Consider the following 11430-nt stretch of genomic DNA (forward strand, 5'->3'; position numbering starts at 1 on the left):
GCTGCTGAAGGCAGAGTGAATAAATTAACAGCTGAAGGAGACAGCCACAGACAGTAGATTCCTGGAAATCTCGAACAGACTGCCTAAGGTCAGACAGGGTCAACATCTGACATCATCAGAGGCAGATCCAGAAAGTAAAAACAGCGGTCTCCAACCATAGCGGTTCACAAGACAAAGTCAGGAAATCAAGACAGATCAACTTAAGAATCAGAAGCTAAAGAGAAGAGTCTCACAAATAATGGGAAGACAAAGAAATACTCCCCACTTGAAGGGAAAGGAGGAATCCCCACAAAGAGAACTAAATGAAAGAGAGGCAAGTAAGCTATCAGATATGGGGAGTTCCAAACAATGGTTCTAAGGAAGCTCAATGAGCTCAGTGAGCTCAGAGAGAATTAGCAAAAACTATAGGGAAACTACGAGGACTTACTGCAAACTATATTAGCATGAAAAAGGACATAGAAACTATCAATAAGAGGCAGAGGAAATAAAGAATACAATTCTGAATTGAAGAACACAGTAGAACGAATCCAAAGCAGGCTAGGTGAAGCCAAGGACCGAATCAGCGAGCTGGAGGACAAGGTAGAAAAAAGCTCCTAGAAAAAGCAAGAAAATGAAACAAGACTCAAAAAGAATGAAGAGGCATTTACAGAAATACAGGACAACTTGAAACATAATAATATCCATATAATGGGGATAACAGAAGGAGAAGAGGATGAGGAAGGGATAGAGAACCTGTTTGAAAAAGTAATTATGGAAAACCTCTCTAATTGGAGGAGAGAAAAATCAGGAAGCACAGGGAGTCCACTCAAGAGGAACCCAATGAGGCCCACTCCAAGACATGTCATCATTAAAATGGCAAATATCAAAGACAGAGAATCCTAAAGCAAGAAAGGGAGAAAGAAATAGTAACATATAAGGGAGCCCTAATACGGCTAGCAGCTGACTTCTCAACAGAAACACTTCAAGCCAGAAGGGACTGGCAAGAAATATTCCAAGTGATGAAAAGCAAAGGTCTGCAACCAAGACTGCTCTACCCAGCAAGGTTCTCAATTAAAATGGAAGGTGAAATAAGGGGTTTCCCAGACACAAGTAGGCTAAAAGATACACCTCCACCAAACCAGCACTTCAAAATATGCTAAAGGGACTGCTTTAAGATGAAGAAAAAGTTTCTATGAATACCCAGTTCCTTTCAGAGTTGCCAATACTTGATATTACCAATATTTTTAATACTCATTAATCTGATTGTGACAATGGTGTGATGTTAATTGTTCCTTTACTATTTGTTGAAACTAAACCTGTTTTTGTGTATTTCTTGCCTATTTCTATTATTTTTTTTAAAAAAAGCTTTAAATGATTTTTTGGTATTCTTTATCCATTTATTGATTAAAGGTTTGTAGAACATTTTTCCCTAAAAAAACAAAATAATTCAAAAACCTATTAACCACATTTTAGATGTGTTACAAATACTTTTCTATTCTATTCCTTGTCCTTTAACTTTTTTTATATGTATATTACTATATAGTTAAATTTTTAATGTAGTTATATTGTCAATATTTACTTTATAGCTTTTGGGTTTGAATATTTTACTTCAGGTCATGAAAAATATTAGTTCTATTTTCTTCTAAATCTCCTTAGAGTCTACATATTGATTTTTAACTCACCTGAATATTTATTGTATAATGTGTGAAATAGAGCTCTATATTTGTTTTATTTCAAGTAATAGTGGTCCATGCACTTTATTTGTTGAATAAGCCTTATTTTACCCATTGATTTGAAATATCAACCTAATCATATATTATATCGTTAGACAGATATATGCGTTTGTTGCTAGAATGCTCAGTATATTTCATTGATCTACTTGATCATTTCTGTGCTGGTGTCATGTTGTTTTAATTGCTGAGACTTTATAATGGTTTAAAAATTTTTAAATATTTTATAATTAACTTTTACATTAAAAAATAAATAAAATCAATCTGCATTTAAGAAAGAAAGAGAGAGATGGAACTCCTACCTTTTGTGACAACATGGATGGAACTGGAGAATATTAAGCTAAGTGAAATAAGCCAGTTCATGAAAGAAAAATACCATATGATCTCATCTATAAATGAACTCTATTCAACAAAATAAACTAACAAACAAAATAAACCACAGGCATGGAAACATGGAGCAGACTGAAAGTGACCAGAAGGGATGGGGAAGGAGGACAATGGTGGACAGAAGGGGAAGGGACTAGACAAAGAATGACATGTATGAATGACCCATGGACATGGACAACAGAGTGGGAATTGACTGTGGGAGCAGGGGGTTGTGGTGGGATGGGTGGAGGGGGGTAAAGGGGTAAAAACTGAGACAACTGTAATAGAATAAACATGATTTATAAATTAAAAAATAAAAATTAATAAAGATAAAATCATATTCCTGCTTAAAAAAAAGAATGTGAAGGAAGCAATAGCTTAATTATAATTGTATAGGCATGAGATCTCATAGTGGTTATTCATGGAGGAAGGAGTGGCGTAGTGAAGTATCACTTAAAGTGGACTGAAGAATGAGAGCTAGCAAAGGAGATAGAGACGGTCTACCAAAAAGGGGAAGAGAAAAGGTTAAGAGAGGGGCATCATAGAACAGTGTGTGTTTTTAAAGAGAGAGTAGAAAACAAAGTAACAACTAGCAAAGAAGAAGAATAAAGAGGATTATATATCTATTGGCTTGTCAACATGGTGGTCACTGGAAACTCTATCCAGAGCAAGTTTGTAGGCATGGAGACCAGACTACCACTGACCGAGGTACTAAGGCTCTTCTCCATTGTAGAGTCATGGAAGGCCCAAGGTAAAGGCTTATTTTTAAGCCTTTAAGCTATGGGAACACAGAAACTGCTGGAACACAGACATCAGATGAAGGCAATTTTTAGAATAAAGAAGCAAGTTTGATAACATACAACACTGACAATTCATTTTCACATTGTCTTTGGCTCATTGGAAATAATACAAATACAAAAAGATCAGCATTGAGACTGCCCTCAGCTGTTTTGGACATCTTCACTACCACACAGTTATTTGGGCCAAGACCAGCTGAGAAATTTTGTGCATGGATGTTATAGCAACATACCAAATGTTTACTGTCCACACCAAGAGATAGTAATGAAAAGTTCTGCTAATTGGGTGCTGTTTATATTTCTATTATAGCTAATTACCTGTTTTATTCAATGATATGCTTTATTAATTATCAGTAGTGCTCTTGTTTCTCAGCATATTTTAAACATCTTGCAATGCTTTCCCTATCTTCCTGGTGTCCTTACCAGCCAAGATTTTGTTTACATTAAAAAAGCAATAGATAAATGGAATGTGGCATGCAAATTGTTCTTTCACTGAGAAACCTGGTCATAGACTGGTCAAACTTTAGTGTCAGAAGGGATGAAATTATAATTTTATTTAGTGGAGCAGTTCTCTCCGCAGAAGCTGGGACATGACTTCTTGGTAGAACATGGGAATTTTATTCAAGTTAGAAGACAAAACTGGATGTCTCCATCTAATGCGTTTCTGTAAAATAACTAGTTTCATTCCTTAAAACTCTCCCTATGTGGACACTATAACAGGATACCTATAAAATTGTGTTTCTCAGGGAAAAAAAAGGTAGACTTTTGGTTTTGATGATTGCAAGTTCCAGATTTTTGAAGAAGTGATTGGTAATTTGTAAGATAATTAGGGCCATATCTGCATTTTATGAATGGAAGGGTCTGAAGTCCATATAGATCACAGGGACTGTCATAGAGTTGCCAAGTGTGGGAATAGCAAAGTTAGAATTCCAATCACTGGCTTCTTCCCATAGATTACCCTGTACTGGAAAGGCAAGGGTGATGGCTTTTATAGATCACTGGATGGGCTAAGGGATGCCTGGATTGCTGGTAAAACATTACTTCTAGGTGTATGTGTGAAGGTGTGTCAGGTAGAGATTAGCACTTGAATCAGTAGACTGAGTAAAGATCTTCCTCGCCAATGTGCGTAGGCATCATCCAATCTCTTGAGGGCTGAATGGAACAAAAAGGTGCAGGTAGGGTGAATTTGCTTTTTTCTTGAGCTAGGACATCCATCTGCTGCCTTTGGGCATTAGTGCTCCTGGTTCTCAGGCCTTTGGACTCAGGCAGGAATTCACATCATCGACTTTCCTGGTTCTTGTGTTTTATACTCAGATTGATTTGCACCACCTGCTTTCCTGGTTGTGTAGCTTGCAGGTGGCAGATCATGGGACTTCTCTGTCTCCATAGTTGCATAAGCCCATTCCTATAATGAACCTTCTTTTAAAAGATCTTCATATGTCCAGTTGGTTCTGTTTCTCTGGAGACCCTAACACAGTGGGGTATCTCAGGTTCTGGGGTCACACAGGCCTCACTGGAAGCCTGGATCCACTTGACACCTCATTTGCCTCATCTGGAAAATGGAGTCACAGTAGTTATTATGACTGTTCTGGGGTGGTTTTGATGGTTAAATGGAGAAATGTATGGGAAGTCCCACCCAGTGCTTGCCACATGGTGATTACCAAACGAACATCAGCTGCCTTAACAACACAAACCCAGAGCTGACTGTGGCCTTGCTGCCAAACCCAGGGAAAAACAAAAGCCAAAAAACCCCAGAATCTCTGACGCTGAAACATGATTGTTCTACACAAAATCGTCCTGTTTGCTCTTCAGGCACTGTCTGCCTGTTAGTTTTAACTCAGGCCCAGTCATGCTGTATTCAAAAGTCAAAGGTATGTGGGTGAAAATATACACCCCTTTTTGTTGTTTTCTGCTTTCTGTATCTGACTGAATTAATTGGTTGGCTACTACCTTATGGGATCCTGTGCCTAACTGAGGCCAAACAGACGAAGTTGTAGAATAATTAGGAGTGATGTGCTTCCATCCCATTTTCTGAATGCTCTGGGAAATTACTCAACCTCTCTGTGCCTCTGCTTCCTCATCTACAAAATGGGGATAAAGGAGGAACTACCTTTTGGGTTTATAAAATGAGATACTGCACATAAAGTGTTTAATAAAAGAGAGCTCATTCTAAGTTCTTAGTGATTATTTCTATGTCCCTTGCCTTTCCCACCATTTCATTGTGAAGCCTCATTCTAATCTGGAACAGGATATGAAAGTGTCACCTGTAATTTACAGATTTGTGAAGCTATACTAACAGCCTGAAAGGCAGGCTGAAAGGAGGCCCAGCTCCCTCCTCTGCTGTGGGCTTTGCAGCTGGTGGCTAAGCAGTGGGTGGAGTGGGATGGAAAATCCTGCATCTGAGATTCTTTGGACCATTGAGTTTATGGGTTTGGATTTGTAACATAAACCAAGTTTAGGGGATTAGAGTATGAAGGAGATATACTCGTAGTCTCTCCTGACTGTAATTCCCCATTCTCTCTGTTCTTAATCCTTGACTGGTGGCAAGAAAATCACTTATGTGTTAAGATCTCCATTCTGATTCTGAATGCTTGTTCTAAAGATGATGAGGATGAAGGAAATGTGTATATGTACAGCAGCAGTTCCAACCTGTACTATGCTTATGGATCACAATATGGGCTTTTTACAGTGCAGATGGCTGGCTCTTCCCTCAAATCTCTGGATTCAGTCAATCCATCCCAGGAATCCTCACCTTTTTTAAGCACCAGCCGAGGCCATCAATGTAGGGTCATCACTGAACTTCAGTGTGAGGCACATGGTTCAAACCCATGCCCATACCAATATTCTGTTCCTTTAAGGCTCATTGCTAGAGTAAGAAAGAACTGGCCCCAGTGCGCAGGGACTGCCTATGTTCAAGCCCATGAGCATACCACCCATCCTCCCACAGCCAATTAATTTCCCGAGATAATATTTTGTATCAAAAAACATTTTTGAAGTCATCTAAAAATCACTTTAATTTCCTAAGCAAAAAAAAAAAGAGTATTTGAGAAAAATGATACCATTTAAGTAAAAAACATTTTTTAAAAAATCATGTTTTTAAGATGCCAAACTTACTGATTTGAAGAAAACAAGGTATTCAAAACCAACTGTCCAATTCAAGGAAAATCTAATTCAGAATTGATTTTTACCACATAGACCACATTCCTGAAGGACGAAGGTAGCCTGGTGTAACAGAGAGAGTACAGATACTTCTATCACATGACTTTGTTTTGATTCCTGGCTCTATCAGTTCAGTCATGGGGATTGAATGTCTTTGAAATGTTGTTTCCCAATGGTAATAAAAGTTTGATAAACATTAGTGATTATATAACTTGCTTAGCCCAGTTTTTAGTATTAGTCACAACCATTGCTATTGTCATTTATCTTCTCTTACCTTCAATCAATACGATGCAGAATTTAATGTTATTGCCTTATAAATTTGTTGTGAGGGTTATTAAATTAGGTAATTAATAGGCCATATGTACTTATGCTGTGCCACGTACTGTTCCAAGTGCTTTACTTACGTTAACTCATTTAGTTTTTACAAATCTATGAAGTTCTCTCCATTTTACAGATGAGGGAACTGAAGCTCAGAGATATTAAATACATTACCGGAGGTCACATAGCTATAAAGGTGAAGCTGGACTGTTGTGTGTAAAAAGCTCAGTTTAGTACCTGGCACAGAGTAGTGTCAATAATGTGTAGTATTTATGTGCTGTGTAGAGAGTACTTTTCCTAAAGTACTGCCTAACGGGTGTCAGAATTATGGCTAGTGTGTAGTACTGATGGAAATTCATTCTTTGATAGAAGAGGGGTTCAGTGATATCCTGCCTAACAAAAAGAAGTATCTCTTATTTATGAGTTGCAACAAGAGTGGACATATATATATAAATAGGGATTAAATTCATCCCATGTTGTCTCCAAATTAATGGTACTGGCCTATAAAGAAACTGAGTAATTGCCATACTTTTAGTTTTCCCTTTTAGTACTGAGAGAATGATTATGCTGCAGAAAAATGAGTTCGTAAGATGGCCTAAGAAAACAAAACAAAGCAAAAACTTCTCTTGTAAGTTATATTTTGATGGGCTAACATTAGACACAATAAAGGCAGTGATATTTAAGTTGATCGAGGACAGATGTTTAACATATTTTATGTAAGAATTGTAGACAAAGTTAACTGCCAAAACAGACTGTTTCCTGAAACACTGGACAGATGGAACCAAGGAGATGTACTCCCAAGGAGTCTGAACTCCTCAAAGTGACCCTTATTTAAAAAAAAAAGAGTTAGTTTTGATCAAAGCACTTCAGTGATTTTCAATTCTGTGTTTCTATAATTTGTCCACTTTGTCATGAGTACAAAGGTATTTGGAATGTAAAATTTCTCTCTCCCTCTCTCTGTTTCTGTGTGTGTGTGTGTGTGTTACACATGTGTGAATATTCCTGGTTTCAAAAGCATACTTTGTTTTATTTTCTTTCTATCAATCACTGTGGGAAAATTGAGTGTGCTCTACATATTGTTGGCTGTCTCCCCAACATCTGCTCCCCTCCCTGGTTCCCAACAGGGCCTGATTTCTATTTGGGGATCTGGGGTTCCAGGAACGTTGACTCCAAACCCAGTTCAATATCTTGTACTACTCTGCAGGAAAGGTTCTGATGGCTTCCTTTCTTATTCAGAGGAAAAAGCCAAAGTCTTCCCACTGGCTGAAAGGCTTGATGCAGTCTGGCTATCTTATCTGAACTTCATCTCTGACAGGTCCCAATCCCCTCTCTGCTTCTTAATACTGGCCCCTTGACCTTCCTTAAATATGCCGGGCATGCTCCCACCTCCAGGCATCTTTAACTCTGACCTATTAGAGAACATCTCACTGAGTAAAACAAGTGAAGACCTTGACTGGATTGGACCGTTTTCCCCAAGTCCCTCACTTTTGACCATAGAAACCCCCCTCAATAAAATCTGACTAATTTTAAGCATTCACCATTAAATGTTTCAAGAGGAGTTAGCACCAACATTCTTCCCTGGTAAGAATTTTAGAGAATGTGTATGAAGTCTTTCTTCTTATGTTCATAAAGAACAATGTGCAATTCAGTTGTGGGGAGAATGCTTTCTTGAAAGCAATTGAGAGAGTTATTTACAGGGTGGGGTTTGGTCTTGCTGCATTTACATAGCATTGGCTATTCTGCTGATATTCATATAATGAAACTTAAAAATAAAAACATCTGGAAAGTGTGCCAACTTGTGCCTGTTTCACCAGTTCAGCTTTCTGGATTGCCTCAAGTAATTTTAATAAAGTATGTTAACTACTAGGGCCTTGAAAGAATTCATGTTCTATAATCTGGCCTTCTTCACTGCTACAAAAGTTTTGGAAATAGGCCCATGAATTTAATGAAATGCTTAAAATAATACTCCAGGAGACTTAAATCTTGATAATTATGCAAGGAGTTTTACCTCAGGTATATATAGTACATGTTTCTAAAATGGCACATTTTGCCTAGAATTCTGATTGTAGTACTTTAAAGGAGCTATGGTTACCAGGATCAAATTTAAATAGAGTTTTCAAATCACAGATTACCCAAATGAAATTCTTGCAACTAACAGTAGGGAGGGATGGTGCCACCAGTCTCTTGAGTTTGCCTTATAATGACTCTGTTTAATTTCCTGTTTTAAAGAAAGAACTTGAATGGAATTTCTTCTTTAGGGATTGTTTGGTTTAAACCTGATCCTCTCAAATGTTTTCCTAAATCCCTCCTTTGAGGATTTGGACTCCTGACTCACCTGAAGGTATCATTTCAGTTCTTGGATGAGAGACACACTCTTCATCATTCCAAAGCAATTCGAGAAAGTTCTTCTCTGCCACAAATGGCACCAGCAAATGTACAAAGCCCACTTTGTTCTGTGGGAAAGGAAAACTCATTCTTAATAGTGCATCCTTGGACTGAAATAGGAAGAGCCTCCACCTGGACATTAATGAAGTCAGAATCATTAATGTTCATAACAAAATTCAACGTTGCCATTTATACACTTGGTGTTCAATGTATCTGGGTCTTGTTTCATTTAATAATACAATATCTACACTTGCTAGCAATGCCAACTTGAACTTTTTGCTGTTAACTCAGCTATGAAAATTAATAGTCACACTGGAGAGTCTAAGGTCAAAGCCTTCATACTCTTTTTCCATTGGCAGTTAGGGGAACAAAAGACCTCACAATCCATCCACCCAAGCTCTTCCCACTTTCCAGTGGAAAGACAATTACTTCTGTGATTAATGAAGAGTCAGTGTTCAAGCAAATCCTTTTAGGATTCTGCATATATTGGCTTTAGCAATACAGGTGAGGATGACTCATTTTTGAACCACAACACAAAAGATATGTGCAAGTTGAGTTACTGGAAAGTTATAAAGCAGACACACTGTTCACACAAATAGGAATTTCTACATATTGCTAGGTTAAGCAAACAGCCTTAACAAAACTCAATTAGTTATTGTGAGCCTAAACCAAGAGTAATTTAAAATAAAAAACAAACAAGCAAACACCACAAGGAGGAATTAAAAATTACAATCAAGAAAGCAATACAATGTACTCTACTCCCATAGTGTAGTGATTCCAATGATCCAATGGCATCCGCATGCACAGTCAGAGCATCACAGTTCTCTGATGACAAATGGCTTTCTTGGTAGAATTCATAATTAAAAGCTATAGTAATCTTCTAGTTCTAATTAATGAACTTCAAGTTTCGGAACACTCTGAATAACTCATGTATTAGGTTACTATTTTTTTTATTTTGTGCAGTTATTATTATCATTATATTATTCCAATATATTTATCTATATTTACCTGCCACCACTTTCCCCTGCCCCACCAACTCCACCTCCCCCCCTCAGTTCTTCCCCACATTGGCTTCGTCCATGTGTCCTTCACACCTGTTCCTTGATCTGACCCTTCCCCTTCCCTTGCCCACTACCTCTCTACCTCCCTCCTTCCCTCCCATCCCTGTTGGTTTCTTTCTTTCAATGTTGCTGGTCATATTTTCCTTGCCTGATTGCTTTGTTGATTAGGTTCTACTTATAGGTGAGATCATATGCTATTTGTCTTTCACTGCCTGGCTTATTTCACGTAGCATAATGCTCTCCAGTTCCATCCATGCCATCGTGATGGGCAGTAGCTCTTTCTTTCAGCTGCATAGTATTCCACTGTGTAAAAGTACCATAGTTTTTTGATCCACTGGTTTACTGATGGGCACTTAGTTGCTTTCAGCACTTTGGCTGCTGTAAATTGTGCTGATATGAACACTGGGGTGCATAGGCTCTTCTGAATTGGTGTTTTGGGATTCTTAGGGTATAATCCCAGCAGTGGGATCACTGGGTCAAAAGGGAGTTCCATTTTTAGCTTTTTGAGGAAATTCCAAACTGTTTTCCATAGTGGCTGCACCAGTCTGCATCACCAACAGTGTACTAGGGTTCCCTTTTCTCCACAACTTTGCTAGCACCCGTTGTTTGTTGATTTATTTATGATGGCCGTTCTGACCAGTGTGTAGTGGTATCTGATTGTGGTTTTAATTTGTATTTCCCTGACTACTAGTGATGATGAGCTTCCTTTCTTATGTCTCTGGGCCCTGCGTATGTCCTCCTTGGAGAAGTTTCTGTTCAGGTCCTTTGCCTATTTTTAAATTGGATTGTTTGTCTCACTGGAGTGCAGATGTGTGAGTTCTTTACATATTTGGGAGATCAAACCCCTGTCCAAGATATCATTGGCAAATATATTTTCCCATACGGTTGGTCTCTTTTCATTTTCCTGATCCATCTTTTCTTTAGATGTGCATAAACTTCTTATTTTGATGAAGCCCCATTTATTTATTCTTTCCTTTATGTCCCTTGCTCTGGGGGACATAGTGAAAATATTGCTGCATGGGTTATCTGAGATTTTCCTGCCTATGTTCTCCTGCAGGACTTTTATGGTGTTGCAACTTACATTTAAGTCTTTTATCCATTTTGAGTTTACTTTTGTGTGTGGTGTAAGTTGGTGGTTGAATTTCAATATTTTGCATTAGCTGTCCAGTTCTCCCAACACCATTTGTTGAAGAGGCTATTTTTACTCCATTTTATGCTTCTGCACCCCTTGTCAAATATTAATTGACCATAGAGACATGGGTTTCTTTCTGGACTCTCTATTCTGTTCCATTGATCTATGTGTCTATTCTTATGCCAGTCAGATTGTTTTGATTACAGTGGCCTTGTAATATACTATGATGTCAGGTATTGTGATCCCTCCTATTTTGTTCTTCTTTCTCAAAATTGCCGCAGCTATTCAGGGTTGTTTATGGTTCCATATAAATTTTTTAAATGTTTGTTCTAGATCTGTGAAATTCATCATTGATATTTTAATAGAGATTGCTTTGAATGTATAAATTGTTTTGGGTAGTATGGACATTCTGATGATGTTAATTCTTCTAATCTATGAACACAGTATATGCTTCCATTTATTTGTGTCTTCCTTAGTTTCTTCCTTCAGTGTTGTGTAGTTTT

The sequence above is a fragment of the Pteronotus mesoamericanus genome, unplaced genomic scaffold (assembly GCF_021234165.1).
Source record: "Pteronotus mesoamericanus isolate MK-2021 breed Mesoamerican mustached bat unplaced genomic scaffold, CSHL_Meso_final scaffold_54, whole genome shotgun sequence".
NCBI lineage: Eukaryota > Metazoa > Chordata > Mammalia > Chiroptera > Mormoopidae > Pteronotus > Pteronotus mesoamericanus.